At 43.9% G+C, this 18,523-nt stretch overlaps 1 protein-coding gene across 4 annotated transcripts in view; it reads right to left on the bottom strand.

The window, feature by feature from the left end:
• CDKN2AIP (CDKN2A interacting protein) overlaps positions 1–18,523 on the bottom strand; it is a 91,457-nt gene that overhangs the window by 28,247 nt on the left and 44,687 nt on the right. The window lies entirely within an intron of this gene.

The raw sequence follows: 18,523 nt of genomic DNA, 5'->3' as shown, positions 1-18,523 counted from the left end.
GGTGAGTGGCGTTGCGTGGGTGAGTGGCGTTGCGTGGGTGAGTGGCATTGCGTGGGTGAGTGGCATTGCGTGGGTGAGTGGCATTGCGTGGGTGAGTGGCGTTGCGTGGGTGAGTGAATGGTTAGCTGTTGCTTATGCGACGTATAGCACTTAATACTAAAGTAGGCAGACCTTAGCCTTTGTGAGAATAATAGCAAAATAAAAATAAAAACCAGATCAAGTCAAGGACGCAAACGGCACCATGCTATTGTTTATTTACTCAGATGATTTGCATAAAAATGTAACTTGTGAGTACGTTTCTCTAACTCTCCAATAATCCCATTACAACACTGCACAAATGAGATTGGGACTCATCCTTCCGAAGTCGAGAAAAATGTGCAACGCTGTGTTGTAGTTAATTTTTTTAATTAACAAAATGCAAATAATGTGGAGAGATTTCAAGTGATTCAGGAATGGGCGCCCGTGTAAAGAGAAAGTACGGCCGGCCTGGGCGGTGATGGTGACCAATTAATGGCACTTAAGACAACTTAACGAAAATTTCTGGAAAGGTAGAGAAGAATTGAAAACTTTAACAAGCAGTGAGACATACAGCTTATATTTTGGATGCACTCTGTTAAAACGCAGCAAATTATTTGAAAAGCGCAGTAAACATAGCGCAGCAACATGTACATGTTGATACAGTCTTATGTCCGGTAAAATATCAACATTAACCTTGCCTCATGTGTGGCTGATAGAGACGCCGTCGGGCATGTGGAATTTCTTTGGCAGCGGAGACCTACATGATAAATTAAAGTATCCGATCCACTACTGAGCATAATGCCGAATGAAGCAAGCATCGCGTAAAAGTATTGTGAGCACGTTTCTCTAACTCTCCAATAATCCCATTACAACACTTTGCACAAATGAGATTGGGACTCATCCTTCCGAAGTCGAGAAAAATGTGCAACGCTGTGTTGTAGTTAATTTTTTTAATTAACAAAATGCAAATAATGTGGAGAGATTTCAAGTGATTCAGGAATGGGCGCCCTTGTAAAGAGAAAGTACGGCCGGCCTGGGCAGTGATAGGGGAGGAGGGAGGAGAAATGCAAGTCACGGCAGCAGCAGCCTTTGATGTGCCTGCCGGCCGGCCGTGAATAATTAGGGGGTGAGAAATGCGCTCGGAGGGCTGCCTTTGATGTGGTAATGCGAGGCAGGCAGGCAGGCGGCTGGTGGCATTGTGCACGCGCTTTTTAGGGCTTGCGCAAGCGCAATGACCTAAAAAGCACATGCACTTGAAGGAATCGCCAGTGGAATCGCCAGTGGTGGTTAACCTCTGTTTAAGCCACAATAGAGCTTCGCCAGCTATGCGCTGAAGCGCATCAGCAGGCGAGCCCTAAAAAAGATGCAAACAGGGAATCTCCAGTATTAAGCATAACATGTATTTGAAAAATCTTAAATGTAATAATTACGTCTGCTCTTCGAATCTCTGCTCACTCTCCAGGTGTCCTTCTTAGCACCCTGAAGTCTGTCCGCCCTGCTACGGAAATATAATGGATGTGGCACAGATAAGGTGGTTGCCCCGGATTGGCTGGTGTGTGTTTTCTCATGGAGGTGTCTCCCAGCAACACGCTGCTGTCCAGGTCTGTCTTAGTACTGGTGGGTTTATGTCACAGGTTGGGCGGTTGTTATACATCGGTTCTGATCCTGCAGTGGTCTGGTTCAGGAACAAGGATGGGCAGATTCTTGGGTGGTGGAAGTTCCTCTATGGTGGCAGGTAACTAGTTTACCAGGCTCAGGTTCAGTACTTCTCTCATTCTGTCCCAGGCTTGACTAGTCTTGGTGGGTGTATGGTGGCGTCCTCCAAATCTACGATGACCCCGGAACTGTCACAGGCTGGTGTCTGGGTCAAGGCAGTGCCCCCTACGGGTGGCTGCGCCCAGCCCCTCTGGAAGTTGCGGTGAAGTTCGTGCTGTCTCCACTTGCAGGATTATTCTATCCGCGTGTGAAAGGAAGGAGCCGCTTGACGTAAAATAAAGGAATGAGCACGCACCCCTCCCGTCTTTCCTAAGTGCCCTCCCTCTCCACGCACAGCACCCTCAACTAGGCTTGATGAAAAAGAAAAAAGAAAAAGGACAAATAAAAATAATATATTAAATTAACACTCCCCCACCCAAAACCCCAATTTCCCTGGCCTCCCGTCCCAGGGGATAGGTTAATAAAACCATTAAATTATTAAAATAAAATAAAAGGCGTTGTAGCTGTTTGCGTGATATTTAATTGCGTAGTAATAGCATTTTTAAAACATCTAAAAAGGAGTTGCAAAATAAAAGCATGAGCAATAAAAACGTGCGAAGTAACGGTATTTGCAAAGGAATAACTTCGTAGTAAAAGCTTGCAAAGTAATGGTTTACGAAATAACGAGTCATATTCGATTTATATGGTGCTAGAGGTGATTCATGTAGTATGATTTACGCACCCTGTCTGATGCCTCTAACTGTGGTTCAGGTATGAGGTTATTTGCATAATATGGTTTATGCTTGGGAACCCCTCCACTGTGATTTATGCCCCTAATGTGAGTTATGCTTAGGAGGTTAGGGTCTAATGCGTTTAGACTTATGAGATGATTGCATAATGTGTTTATGCTGGTGAGGTTGGCACAGAATGTAATTCCCGCCTAATGTGATACTGTCCATAATGTAGTTTATGTTACGGACTGATGCCGAATACAGTGGTTACTAGTGATTACTGGTTGTACGTTTATGATATGTTTTACTTCTACTAAGTTCACCTTGTGATGGTTCTGACAGTGGTCCGGTGGGCCCTGCCAGGTGTATATAATCCCTTGTCGATAGGACCTAGTACCAGGTGGCACCATGTATATTATGGGAGTACTATTCTAATGTGTTATGAGAACACAACGGCTATTTTTGATATAACCTTGTGTGGAGTTCCTTTTGTGATGTGCCTGGGATGTTGTTGCTGTGTGCGTGCGCAAATGCTTTACACATGGCCTCTGGGAAAGCTTGACTGCTCGTGCCAAGCTACCAAGGGGGTGAGCAGGGGTTATCTTTGGCGTGCAACTCCCTTGCCCTGACTAGAGTGGTGGTCTCTGCCTGGCTTTGGCACAAGCCTTAGCCAACCAGAGATCCCATTTCTAACACCGGTCTTGACTCTTGCCATGAGATGTTCATAAAGCACCTTCACCCATTTCACCCAGGTATCCCCAAGACCCATGTGCCCCATGGTCTCGAACAGGTAATCCCACAGTACAGTGTCAAAGGCCTTTTCCAAGTCTATTGACAGAAGGGCCACCTGGGGGAGAAGCCTCACTCCAGGGTGATACAGCCCGAGTATAGTCTGCGTAGGTTAAATGAGTTACTCATGGCCGGAATAAAGACGTTCTGGCCAGTATAAATCAGTGTAGATATATATGGGAGTAGACAGAGCGCCAGTATCTTGCTAAGGATTTTAAAATCCATGCACAGTATGGAGAGTGGTCGGAAATTTGTAACGCGTGCCCCCTCAGTAGTCGCCTTGGGGAGCATAATCACGAACTCTTCCCGGGCTGACCCAGGGAGCTGCCCGTGCTGCAAAGATTCTGCTTATAGGGTTTCCAGATGGGGAGCCAGTTTCTAGGCATACACAAAGTCAAATTCTGTGGGAAGGCAGTCCAGACCTGGGGGTCTTAATTTTGGCCGTACAATAACCACACAGATTTCCTGAGCTGTCACCGGTCCACCTACCATTTTCCTCGCTTGTTGGTCCAGTGACTTAAGATGTAACAGGTCAAAAAAACTCTGCTGCTGCTCTTGGGAAACCTGAGGAGGCACTCGAACAAAGCATTAATGGCCTCTTGGTCACGGACAGAATCTCCAATACTAGTTTGAATGTGGGTAATTGAGGATCATCGTATCTCTGGTCTAATTAGCCACACCAGTAATCGTCAAGGTCTCCCTTCTTCCTCTTGCACTTTGGTAAGGTACCACCAAAAGTCATGACAATTCAGCCTTTCAAGGGCTTGATGATATAGTGCTTGTGTTTACTTTAATAGTCCCTGGTCTGTAATTTCGGATACCTGTGCATTGTCCAACCCATGTAGCCTGTCCTCTAGTTCTCTCTGTTCCTGGTACAGTTCTCGCTGTGCCCCCATTGACTGTCCCAGGCAGTGCACCCTTGTCACCACCTTAAATGCCTCCCACTCCACCAGCGCTGTGGATGCCATTTGTCATGGTAGAAAAGTAGGCATCAAAGCAGACACACAAGGTTTTCTTAAAACAAGGGTCTTTTAACATCAGCAGATTGAGTCGCCACCAGAAGGGGACTATGATCGGAGAACATGTGTCCCAGGTACTCTGTATAGGTGATAAAATGTCCTAGGCCGAGGAGAATAAAAAAGCATCTAACCTTGTATGTAACTGATTTATGGATGAGTAATAAGAGTAATCTCTATCTCCCAAAAGCTGTGTTCTCCAATCCTCAGTGCCCCATCCAATCCCTGAATCTCACCGCCGTGCGGTAAGGCTGGGCTCCATGGTAGTGGGGGAAGTGACCGATCTAGTGTGGTACAGTACACTATAGTGGTGGTCGTGGCAGTATTTTTTGAGACAAACGATGGAAAAGCATTCACCACTTATAACTTCAGTACGATGCTCAAAATCAGGAATTGAATTCCAAAATTAGACAGGCGTTGTATGCAATATAAAGTCAAAGCATTAATGATTTACAACACAGTTGCTCCAATCAATAGTAGTGCAATCAATATTTATAGTGCTCTTGTTGTGAAGGAAAGGAAGGGTAGAGTAGATGGTAGTGAGTGTGTAGGTAGGGACAGGGTAAAGGTATAGTGACATACACACATTTCCAATCAATAGTAGTGCAATCAATATTTACAGTGCCCTTGTTGTAAAGGAAAGGAAGGGTAGAGTAGATGGTAGTGAGTGTGTGGGTAGGGACATGGTAATGGTATAGTGACATACACACATTTAATAATACATAGAATTAAACCTTTCCGGCCTAACATAGGGGGTCTTTGTCAGGACAGGGCTGGGAAGAGCACCTAAGAATAATCGAAAATAGGGTCAGTGTAGTGGTGGTATGTATGTTAACGGTGAATGCTAGGAGAGGTAGGTAACTATTACCTACTTGCAGAGGGAAGTACGGTCAGTGTGCATTCCCGTGTGGGCTATCAAGTAGCTCCTGAGATCTAAAGGAAAGTAAATATATCAATGTAAGATGTCAACAGTGGTGGTGGTGAATGTGAGTGAAAAGTGCACTGAAGTGTTACACTATTCAGACTAACCCGATATGTGTGCTATGTTGGAATAATGCCTGCGAAGCATTTACAATGAAATAATGAAAGTGGCCTAGCCCCTATCCGGCTGCTAGGACTCCAACACGCTACTACGATTTGAAACAATTTTCAAATTTAGCAATTTAATGCATCTTAAATCAAATACATCAACATGATCATCATACTGTTACAAAGAGAATTCAGTGTGTAAACATTATTTTAAACGAAATACAAATACATGAATAATCAAAAACAGTCCACTTTGATATGAACTCAATGCATTTCGGGACTTGTTGTCCCTTCATCAGGGGTATTCTGTGGAAAAGAAAAGGAAGCATTCAAAAGATGCACATGTCAAATATTATACAGAGTTTTGTAGTTTACAATGTACGACATTCAGCTATGTATCAGTGACTTTAACATCATCTAGCAAGGTCACTATATGTATTAGCCTCTTTAGTTTAAAGCTTGCAAAGGAAAGCAAACAAAATCGGTATTTTTACAGGGTCTGACAGAGTAGAAGACACACGATAAATCAACAGAGTTCGCTGGGTGACGGACACCTTAAAGAGGTCAGTTGAAGTATGTGTACGGTAGTACTCGAAATACGCATTAACACAGAGTGAGTGTGACAACTTTCTCGACGTATCTTTTCACACCGAAGTAAACGATCAGTGTATTTAATGTTTCATAGATGTACGGTTAAACACAGGAGATTGTTCTTGAGAGCTAGTAGATATATGTGTAAGAGGCTAATCCATATAGTGACCTTGCTAGATGATGTCAAAGAGGTTGTGGTGGTTTCCAACAAGCTCCTAGGGGTAGGGGACGTGGTGTGTTTCCCCAGAATGAGCGTTCCTTTCACCCTCAGAATTCTGCGAATTATTTTGACGGACAGAATGTTCCGACTGTTCAGTCTGCTCAGCACTACGCTGATGATTATTGTGTCGAGAGTGAGAGTACTGGTTATAATGATAGTTAGGACAGACAAAGTGAGGGAGTAGTGTCAGTTCCAGTAGACCAGAGTGGACCTTATGTTGAAGTGATTACATCAGGTGTGGCAGAACCTTATCTTTTGGATACTGGTGCGACGAAGAGTTCTATTATGCACTCTAAACTTCCTGGTGCACCTTTGTTAGGCTTGACCAATGTTTCAGTAGGATTTTCTGGCGCTCCAGTTCGTAATCCGGTTTCTAGTCCTTTGCCCCTTTCTATTGGTCCTTGTGAATTGGAAGCTCCCCTTATTCTAACGACTGGTTGTGGTGAGAATCTGTTGGGTTTGGACTTGCTGAAAAGATTGTATGCGACATTACATTGTTCTCCTTCGGAGTACATCTTACAGTGGGTAAGAAAGTGATTTCTCCGATGTATTTGTCTAAAGATTGTCTTCCACTGGAATTGCGTTCTCTTCCTGACACACTTTGGGCTACAGGTCCCAATGATGTTGGTCTTTTGCAGATTTCACCCTATGTTGTTACCCTTAAGTCGAATGCTAGGCTACCTCTTATTCCCCAATATAAAATATCTAGTGATGGCGAGAGAGCTCTTTTAGCGATTATCTATGATTTGGTTGAGAAGGGTGTAGTTGAAGAAAAGAGAGGTAATGTGTGTAACAGTCCTGTTCTGCCTGTCCTTAAGTGTACTGATGCTTCTCAGCCACCTGTGTATCGGTTTGTGATCGACCTTCGAGAGGTTAATAAAATTGTTGTGCCACAGTTTCCTGTTGTCGCTGACATCACTGCTTCGTTGACTCTGATCCCTGCTTCAGCTGCTTGGTTTTCAGTTATCGATTTGAAGAACGCTTTCTTTAGTATTCCGATTGCTGAGGAAAGTAGGGATATTTTTGGCTTCTCTTTAGGAGGTCGAAGCTTTCGGTTTAAACGTGCTCCTCAAGGTTATTGTGAAAGTCCCTCCATCTATAGTCAGGCGTTGAAAACTCAGCTTGATGATTTTGTATTGCCTTCTGGTGCTACTCTTATCCAGTATGTTGATGATCTGCTGGTTGCTGCTGATGACGAAGAGATTTGTAAAGAGGTTACTCTTTCTTTGTTACGACATTTGTCTGACCTTCATCATAAAGTGTCACCTTCAAAGTTACAGTATTGCCGCCAAGAAGTAACCTACTTAGGTCATCTCTTGTCGAAGGAGGGAAGACGATTGACCCCAGAACGAATTCAAGCAATTGCCCAAATGAGTGTGCCATCCACACAGAGAGAAGTGCGTGCTTTTTTAGGTATCACTTTGTATTGTAGACAGTGGATCCCGAATTTTTCTCTATTAGCAAAGCCTCTGTTGGCTTTGACTCTTAAAGATACTCTGCATCCTCTCCCTTGGTCTGACGAATGTCAGAAAAGTTTTTCTGAATTACGTGATGCATTGTGTTCTGCTCCGGTGTTGGGTACCCCAGACTACAGTAAACCTTTTACACTGTATGTACACGAGAGAGAAGGTTGTGCATTGTCAGTGTTGACGCAACAATTTGGAGACAAGCAGCGTCCATGTGCGTATTTTTCAGCTACGTTAGATCCGGTAGCTAGGGCGTTGCCGAGTTGTTTGAGAGCTACAGCGGCAGCGGCTGTTTCTATCCGACAGTCTGCTTGTTTGGTATTGGATAATACGCTGATTGTGATGGTCCCACATGCAGTGGATACTTTATTGAATAGGACTAAGACACAGCACCTTACTAGTGCACGTTTGTCAGGTTATGAGTTGACGCTTTTGGCTAGCCATGTGCACATCAAAAGGTGCAATGTGTTGAATCCAGCTACGTTGTTGCCGATTTCTGTAGAGACAGATGTTCAGGAACAACATGATTGTCTTCTCCGGACAGAGGAGGAAACGAAGGCTAGAGTTGATTTAAAAGATACTCCTCTTCCGAATGTTGATGGTACTCTATGGGTAGATGGTTCGTGTTTTAAGCTTCCGAATGGAGAGACGACGGCAGCATATGCTGTCACAACTTTACATACAGTTGTTGAAACAGCACGTATAGCACAGAATTCAGCACAAGCAGCAGAGTTAATAGCATTGACTAGAGCGTGTGTGTTGTCAGAAGGAAAGCGAGTGAATGTTTATACTGATAGCCAGTATGCGTTTGGTGTGGCTCACAGTTTTGGACGCTTGTGGAGAGAGAGAGGATTTCTTACTTCCCATGGTACGAAAATTCAGCATGGGCAATTAGTGAATGAACTTCTTGAATCACTTACTCTACCAAAGCAGATTGCAATTGTGAAGTGTAGTGCGCATAAGAAGGTTGTGGATGATGTGGGCAGAGGAAATGCGTTTGCGGATGAAGTTGCGAAAGAAACGTCGAAGGATATGATGAGTCGAATGTATGTTGCAGGCCCTGCTAACTGGGTTATGGCTGGTGGAATCTGTGAAGACACAATAGAAAGTGTGAAGTTGATTCAGGCTGAAGCTACGGAAAAAGAAGTGAGTGTGTGGAGAGAAACTACGGGTATGTTGGATTCGACAGGTTGTTGGGTTGAGTTGTCGGTGCACCAGCGATGGTTGTTGCCTGATGCGTATGTGCTCCCAGAGGTTACTATGGCTCATGGAATGGCTCACATTAGTTCGAAAGGGATATGCAAGTTGTTGGCTCCGGTATGGCAGAATGCTGGAATTCCTAAATGTGCTGAGAATGTGGTGAAGCATTGTATAATTTGTCTGATGTATAATCCTGGAAAGGGAACTCCAACTGCAGCTGGTCATTTTGCTCCTCCAACGTATCCCTTTGAAGTGATACAGCTCTATTACATTCACATGGAAAGATGTAACAACCTGAAGTATGTCCTTGTGGTTGTTTGTAACTTTTCCAGATGGATAGAGGCCTACCCCCTAAAGGATAATACTGCCTTGTCTACAGCCAAGGTTTTGCTCAAAGAGTACTTCCCTAGGTATGGTTTGCCGAGAATTGTATGGAGTGACAATGGAAGTGAATTTGTGGGTCAGATCATGAAGAAAGTGTGTGCGGGTTTGGGTATCAATCAGTAAATCCATGCTGCGAATCACCCACAGTCTGCTGGACTTGTCGAGTGCTATAATGGCACTCTGAAATTGAAGTTGGCTAAAATACAAGCGAGCTCTGGTCTTACATGGCCAGATGCCTTGCCGTTGGCCCTTTTGTCAATGAGGACAACAGTCCATTCTCATGTGGGACTTAGCCCTTATGAAATTGTTTTTGGTCGTCCGGCCAATGTTTGGGGTGTGCAGAGGCCTAAAAAGTACAGCGATATCGAGTACCCTATGATGGTGGATTACTTACATGACTTGACTGCTAAATTACGTGTTCTCCACCAACAGGTCTATGACAGTTTGCCGACAGCGACTGCGGATCCAGGCCACACGATTCAACCTGGTCACTATGTTCTTACCAAGAATTTTCAACGAACTAAGAACTTGGAGCCAAGATGGACTGGACCGCGTTTAGTCTTATTATCAACTCGGACTGCAGTTAGGGTAGCTGGTAAAAAGAATTGGGTACATGGTACCCATTGTAAAAAGGTTCTGTTGCCCTTACTGTATGACAAGTGGGTGAGGGGAGGTATAGCTGATTCTGAATGTGAGAGAATTCCTAGATTCGTACCTTTTAGTGACGCACATTTGGTATGGACTCAGTCAGAACGTGCAGACGATGAAATTTTGCAAGCTGCTGTGCCATCACATCGAAGGTTGAATACCACGGATCCGGAAACACTTTTTCAAGAGCAAACTGTGCCTGGCAAAGAGCGTTACAACTTGAGACAGAGAAAGGACAAATAAATGGACAAATAAAACTTGAATTTTTTTTGTTGTGAATTACACCTTTTCAGATAAAGAGACTATTTTTCTTTTTTGAGTCACCATCTGGACTCCACTGCAGGGTCGCGGTACAGTCTTAAGGGGTGAGCCGCAAATTGACGAAAGGTCTGTGGTTCCTGGTCGTTAGTACGATCTTGACGCACACTTAAGTGAAGAAGATAATAGCCGTGAGCAGCACGTTAGAGGATGGAGTCTTTTGAATCTGATAAGGGTGTTAAGAGAATTGATTCTAAAATGAGAATGTGTACATTGGTCCGTAGCAAATGTTTTTTGATATTGTGTTTTTAATGCTTTTGAATATTATATTGGCTTGTGTGGGTTGGATTGTCTATGTTACACAACAGACGCTTGCATATACGTCCCAACCTACTCTTTCTTTTTCTACTGTTTCTCCACATGAATTTCACACGTTGCCTGAACATGAGCAGACACAAAGATCAGATTTTGTTAATTCATTTATACAAATGTTGCATCAGCATCAGTTATTAGTAAATACCACGAATTGCTGGGTATGTGGTCTTATGCCGCATACGACAGATAAGGGAATGCCATATTTAGTTTTGCCTTTTTCGCCTAATGGGTCAGTATGGGCACTCCAAGCAATGTTTATCTATGCGAATGAAGCATCTCCTGTATGTTCCGTTAAAGATAATGCGAGTAATAATGCATTGATACAGGGAATAGTAGATTTGATCAGAGCTATTGATGCGTATAATGCTATCCCTAAGGATGAGGTATGAGCATATATTGGTTGGAACAAGACTGGATATAGCATTAGCCTGACAGAGAAGGAGAGACGAAAAAGGTCTCCCCCTATTTGGATTGTACCCCACCGAGGTCATTTTTGTCTGCAAGGTAATGGTCAGAATCCGAAAGCTCAGCTTGGTAAGAGTGTGTGTGTTCACACCTATGTCTATACATCCCAGAAATTTCCACCGTTCGTGCCAGCTAAAGGTACGTATTTTGTTTGTTACGACAGAGCATATACATGGTTGCCTCCTGATTTTTCAGGCACATGTTATGTGGCATTTTCGCTTCCCCCTACATACACTGCTGCTTTCAATTACCATAAGACAAGATATGGTAGAGGTGTCATCGATGCGAGAGACACTGTCGCACAAGAAGTTGGAGACTTCTTTAAGGGTTTCGTGCCCTTTTGGGGTCCTATGGCTAATAGTAGGAATATTTGTCAGCTTACGAGAGTGGTTGAGGCCACTATAAATGAAACTGCTGGTGCCCTTAGCAATATTACAGCTGAGCTTCAAGCGGATTGTCTTATGACATTACAAAACCGTATAGTTTTAGATATTATACTTGCAGATAGAGGTGGGGTATGTAAATTGATCGGGTCTAGTTGCTGTGTTTTAATACCAGATAATGCCCCGACAGTGTACCAAGCCATCTTGAAGTTACATAACTCCGCTGAGTCTATACATGTAGACGAAGGGAACTGGTCATTGATGGGATGGTTTTGGGGACTGTTGTCCAGATGGGGATGGAAGATTCTGATGTTCCTTGGTATGGCTTTAGCTATCCTTTTCCAGTGTTGTTTATGCATCCAGTGTGGTCCCGCCCTTTGTAGTCTTTGTGCTACGATGTGTGTGAGAAGACCTATCCCGAGAGAAGCAAAGGATAATAAGATGATGCTACAGCAACACCTTGATGACCTGATGAGAATAGACATAGACCTGGATTCAGATTGACACGAGTTTAGGTTATTGCCTACGTAATGGCAAAAGGAGGGTCTGAGGTTCCGTGATTCTCGGGACCAGACTCCATTTTGTTTGAGTTGTTCGTGACGCCATTTTGTGTTGCCCTCACTTAGGCCGTGGAGGTAACCGAACGAACAAAGTTGCATTGGCTTCGTTGTTCATGTACGCATTAACTAGGCCTTTTCTGACTTGTGAGTGAACTGCAGGACGCTGACCCCGTCACCTGAAACTGACCCTTTTGCGAGGCCAATTTCTCTAGCTGATCGTTGTCTGAGATTGCCAATCAATGTTCAGGAGATCGTTAACTTTAGTTTCCTTGCACATATCTTATCCTATTCAGCATCTGAATTGTTTCTTTTCTTACGACTTTTCATTACATGGGTAGTGCTTTCAATTATGGGTTTGTCCGGCTTGTGGAAATTGAATTTGGGACATTCCTAATAATTAACTTGTGGGTTGGTACAATGTAAATCGAGCTTTTGCAATGTGATAATGTGTGGGAAAATTTATTTCATTCGTCAGTATTTGTCGCAGTGGGTGTGCATTTATAATGAGTAAAATGTGGATAAAAAGTGATGTCTTGCTCTAAGAAATTGAGCAGTTTCCTGAGTTGTACACCGTGTTGTATTGCTGGGATTACTGTTACTAGCTGCAGCTAATAAATTTGATCTCTGACGCCACCTAGAAGTATTCCGTGTCTCTGTATACCAAGACAGCTGAATCCGAAGACTTTGGGCGTGCCCCTGGCGCCGCTGGGTTCTAAAACCCGGTTCTTCAGGAAGGCCAATGGTAGGAGAAAGGGGCGTGATTAGCTGTTGAGCAAAAGCTCCCGTAACACAGTGGGTAAAAAGTCTCATGGTAAAACCATAATTTTAGGACAAACGTAAAATCTACTGAGGCGGTTTGGCTAATGCACAAAAACACTTATCATCGAAAGTTTCAAATATGCGGACCTGTATGTCCTTCTCCGGGTACTGATCTCCCCGTGATTCTCGGGTTGGAATCTCACTTGCCTGAACCTACAGGTGGTAACCCATGAAAGGAACCCTAACATCAATCTATCCACTCACAGGCTATTCACTGAAGAGACCAGCATCCTAAACAAGGGATTGTCATTTGTGCCAACATCCCATGCCAATCGTTTCAACATAAAGGCGGAACTATACAGTTTCTTCCGGAAGATTCTCCTGAGACACTTCTTTAAACACTCACTACCCATATCATCCACAACATATACTGGGATGCGTCCACCATCTACCTTCATGCCTCCAGTGCACACAGTATCCCACAAAATCCTGACCTTTGAGAGCGTGGTACTACGTGACGTCATGAAAGCCTGTGCCAATGAAGCTTACGTGAAACACAATATCACTAGAGGTGAAAGCGAAGCACTCAATACCCTGAAGAACAACAAAACCATTGTCATCAAACCAGCAGACAAGGGGGGGAGCCATTGTCGTGCAAAACGTCCTAGACTACAAAGAGGAGATATAATCTCAACTACGAGATGGTATCAGTTACACCTCTGTCAGTGGCGATCCCACCAAAAAAATCCGCAAGAAAATCAGACATATTTCTGAAAGAGGAAAAGAAGCAGGTTTCCTTTCTGAAAAGGAATTTAAATACTTGAACGTTAATCAAACACATCCCAACTATATATACCTTAGCAATCATCTCTGGCTGAGGCTCGCTCCTGGAGCCGGTGAGTAAATACGTTGAATTCTTTCTCAAACCGCTGGCTGAAACAACGAAGACATATCTCCGAGATACAATGCAAGTCATCAACCTGGTGGACGATATGAAATTTGACACTAATAAACAACTGTTGGTGACACTGAATATCGTCACTATATACAAGTATCCCTCAACAACCAGCATTGGACTCCATGACACTGGCACTTGACAGAAGACCTCAACCAACTTCCCCAAGGAATTCATAGTGGAACTCCTGGAGGTTGCGATGAAGAACTACTTTGTTTTTCAAAATGAATTCTTTATACAAAGTAAATGTGTGGCTATGGGGGCAGCATTCGCCCCAGACTTCGCGATCCTTTATATGGACAACTTTGAAGATAACCATATACTGTCATCAGAGAACCCATTTGTGAACCACATCACCGAATGGAGCAGACGGTGTGCTCCTTATTTGAACAGATGACGAGACCGAATTGATGAATTTCTTTGACTGGCTAAATACTCGGTCCAACAACATCAAGTTCACCATGCATTGGGACAGGCATACAATTGATTTCTTGGCTATAAGTATAAAAGTAACAGGTGACCGCCTTTATACCACTCTCTACAGGAAACTGGCGGAACGAAACAAATTATTGAGGTACACGAGCCACCACACCCGAGGACTCCGAGATAACCTGCTTTTTGCCTCTGGATATGGAGGAATTGCTAGCTGAAAGAAGATTTCTTCAGAGAATCGGACAATCTGATCGCCCGCCTCTTGGAAAGAGGATATCCAAAGAGACTGGTCAAAAGGGCAAGAAAAAGAGCTTGGTATAATACCAGAGAGACTTTACTGACACCATAACAACGCCCTGCAGATCACAATAGAATGATATGTGTAACTACCTACTGTCCCAGGAGTAACAACATTAAAAAGATCATCAACGGACACTGGGGACTAATTTCAGACGACCTAGAAGTCCAGGATTCTCCAATGCATGCTTTTAAGAAAGCTAAGAATATCAGAGACCAAGTCGTCCGCTCACTCTTGGACATGCCACCCAAAACGACCATCCAAACATTGTGGAACCTACCAGAAGTTGTAGGACATTATAAATGTACCAAATGTAAGGCATGCACAATGTCTATCGAAACCAAAACTTTCAGTTACAGACATCACACCATAATCTGAAGGTACACGCCACCTGCAATACATCCGATGAAATCTATGCAATCCTGTGCCCCTGCAACCAGCTGTACATGGGACAAACTAGGCAGAAAATAAAGACAAATCCTACAGCATTGTAGTGCCTTCCTGAACCTGAAATTGCTCTACAAACTAAAACCATTCCTCCCCACAAAAGACTTGAAACAGGCCACGCAGGCTCTGGTCCTCTCCAGAATTGACTACGGCATTGCCACTCTGACTGGAACAGCCAAATCTCACCTACGTCCTCTGACCTCCACCCTAAACGCAGCTGCAAGAATGATCACGGGAACAAAGAAATATGAACACATCACCCCAGCTCTAAAGGATCTGAAATGGCTCCCTATTGACCAACGAGCTAGCTTCCGCACAGCTTGCCTCACACACAAGGCCCTGCATACGGGCAAACCGGAATACCTGGCCAATAAGCTCAAAAGGGCCGGGCAGTCTAGAAACCTCAGAAGCTCCAACACGCTCCTACTCATTCCTCTGAAATCCCAGAAACTCTCAACATCGAGCAAATCCTTCGCGGGCAATGCTCCCAAAATATGGAACTCCATTCCACCACACATCAGAATGACCACATCCTTCCCGAAATTCAAGAAGCTACTCAAAGTCCTCTTCCTTGAGCGCTCCGGAACCAACTAGAACTAAACCTAGACTTTATTGTTTCATGTCCTCGCTCACCCCTGAGCTGATTGACTTGCCTACGAATCTCCACCTGGGTCACGCTTGGCTGCTATTGTATAGAGTGTACTCACACCTGTGTGCATTGACCTGCTTTTTGTCCGCATTATCTGTCTAACCCATGTATATTTGCTGTGAAGCGCTCTGATACCCTCGGGTCCAGCCAGCGCTATACAAAACTTTAATAAATAAATAAAATAAAAAATAGTAGAATCAGATGGGGGCCCCCATTGTAGAACATTTTACGAATCATATGCACACCCCTGAATCCATCAAGTGGCTGGTGCTGGAGAAGGTATCTGTGGGACAACGAGGCTGCGACATATGCCCTGTTCTCAACATAAGAGATTGCAAGTGGATGTACCTGTTGGACAGTGACTAATGGATTGAATGAGCCAGATGGTACAAATGCCCAGCTGGTGGGACTATGAACGGAGTGACTATGTGACATCCATGGGTATACGGACCCTCACACCAGTCTTGCACTGATTGCGCACACTTAAGTGCAGATGTGAATGAGACTCTTGCTTTGGCACACATAGCCCAATAGCCAGACATACTAGACACACTGGTGAATAACAGAATTCAGACTGAGCTATGAAATGTGTGATGATAGCAGTGAGCACTGATTTTTACTGCAATTTAGGCGATTTTTGTATTGCATTTCTTAACTACCATGCAGACTCCTAGTTCAATCATTTTTATGCAACTATGTCGCTACACAAACCAACCGAAAGTATGTACAGATACATATTTACTACGTGGACACGCAGGAACTACTTGATTGTAATGCATGTCCTCGCCACTCACTCTGTGACAGAAGGGACAAATGTGATAATAGCTTAGGCCATACATCATACAATATTTTGACTGTGTATTGTTTTTAATGCTGGTGCCATCCACTTACTTTGTTATAAAATAGACAAATGTGATAAGGGTTACATCTGAGAATAACTTTGGCCACACATTATATCTTGTAACAATGTTGGATTGTTTTTACTCCACATCACGTTACTATGTTGCCACGATGACTTTTCAAATGACTACGCTCCGCATATTTAAAACTTTCCATGATAAGTGTTTTTGTACATTAGACTAACCGCCTCATTATATTTTACATTTGTCCTAAAACGATGGTTTTACCATGAGACTTTTTATCCACTGTGTAATGGGAGCTTTTGCTCAACAGCTAACCACGACCCTTTCTCCTACCATTGGCCGTCCTCTGATGAGCCCTCGGGAATCATCCAGCAGCTGCACCACGCGGTGCACGCGTGCTTTGTCGCTCACTACAAGATGCGTGAGACTTGTCTGTCGGGCTAATTTCAGAGTCGAGCGGTCGTCAGAGAGGTAAGCACGAGTATCACACTCGCCATGCCCGGCAGTCTTTCCCTGCTTTAAAGCGCGCACTCCCACTGTTGTATGACTAGGTTCACTGGTAGTAGTCCGCAGACCCTTTTCCTTAATTATCCATTCAGGATTTGCGTATATCGACAGAGTATGAGCTCACTGCTAAAGTTAAATGGCTCCAAGACGGAACTTATGCTGCTGGGGAACTCCTCTCCATCTCTGTCCCCCAGCAGCTGGCCTGACTGTCTGGGCCCGGTACCCACCCCCAAGCAGGAGATCAAGAGCTTGGGTGTGTGGCTGGAGCAGGGCCTCTCGTTTAAAACTCATGCTAAAAAGACTGCTGGCGTGTGTTTTGGCCTGCTCCGCTCAGCCCGGAAGATCTTACCTCGGCTCCCTGCGTCCACTAGGAGGCTCCTCATCCAGGGATTGATCGTCTCGCGGCTGGATTTCAGCAACGCGTTATTCCTGGGTGCACCTGAATCTACCCTGAACAAACTGCAGCAAGTGCAGAATGCGGCCGCCAGGCTCTTGACGGGTCTCCCCAGGCGCCAGTCTGCTCGCCCGGCGCTGAGGGCTTTGCATTGGCTCCCTGTTAGGGACAGGGTGAAATTCAAATCACTCTGTATAGCCCATAAAGTTCTGCATGGGGTAGGCCCACCTATTCTGGGGGAGATGGTTCAGCCTTACAAGGCTTCTCGCTCTCTTCGCTCCGACCATCAACATCTCCTTCAGGTCGGGAGGGTGAAGAGGGCTAGAACCGGTGGCAGAAGGTTTTCGATAAATGTGGCCACTTTGTGGAATTCACTGCCCCTACAACTTCGCTCGGAAGCTAGTCTTCTCCGGTTCCGCAAACTTTTAAAGACGTTTTTGTTTTCTGTTTAACCCTGCATTATTCTTAGGTAGCGTTATTATCTGGCGAGCGCTGGGATGCCTATTTGGTAACCAGGCGCTATACAAAACTCAGAATAATAATAATAATAATAATACACTGTTTCCCGCGCTGACCGTACAGACAGTTCCATTACCTGCAATTGTGCATCAGTGTTTTACCCGACCTCCCTTCACACGGACAGCAGCGCGTAGACAATTTCATTCAAGCAGCTTTTTTTTTTGTCATAAAATGATTCACAATGTATATGGCCTGGAATCGCTAGATGTTCAGGACTCCAGCGTGCACTACAGTAAAAAAGTTTTCCAATCAAACGTTTTTCACAAGAACATTTATCAATGATATATCAGAAATTATTCATTTGAAATGTATATGCTTTTTATACAATCATTCAAATCATTGAACTGAACAAAACATTATATCATGTATATATATTTCATAATGCAATATATTCTAAAAACCCAATGCATTTTGGGGTCCATACCCCTTCGTCAGGGGTCTGCTGAAAGAAAGAAAAGAAAAAGGAAACTTAATAACTGAGGATGTCGTGGGGGTTGTTGGGCTATTCAGAATGGAGATTAGTGGATCTTACCATGATCCAAGGGTCGTTTGAAGAAATTTGTAGAGTATACCGTTGCTTTGGGATCAATCTAAAAAATCAGTTACAACCAAAGTCAACTTAATTTTCGATTCATTTAAACAGGAGTTATGGAAACTCTAAAGGTAAGAAAGTAATTTACCTGTATCGTAATTTCAGGAGGTCTGTAAAAAATATTTAAATATAAGTATTTCATGTATCACGTCTTAGCGTGATATAAACACCAGAAAAATTGTATGACGACACCTTAATAAATATTTATTGCTCACCAACGGGTCTTGTTTGCTGCCAATATAATAGTGGGTCTAGAAAAGAACGAACATTTTTTTCAGTG

This window comes from Lissotriton helveticus, chromosome 2_2 (assembly GCF_964261635.1).
Source record: "Lissotriton helveticus chromosome 2_2, aLisHel1.1, whole genome shotgun sequence".
Classification (NCBI taxonomy): Eukaryota; Metazoa; Chordata; class Amphibia; order Caudata; family Salamandridae; genus Lissotriton; species Lissotriton helveticus.
The sequence above is the reverse complement of the archived record's forward strand: the minus strand, read 5'-3'. Positions and strand labels throughout refer to the sequence as shown.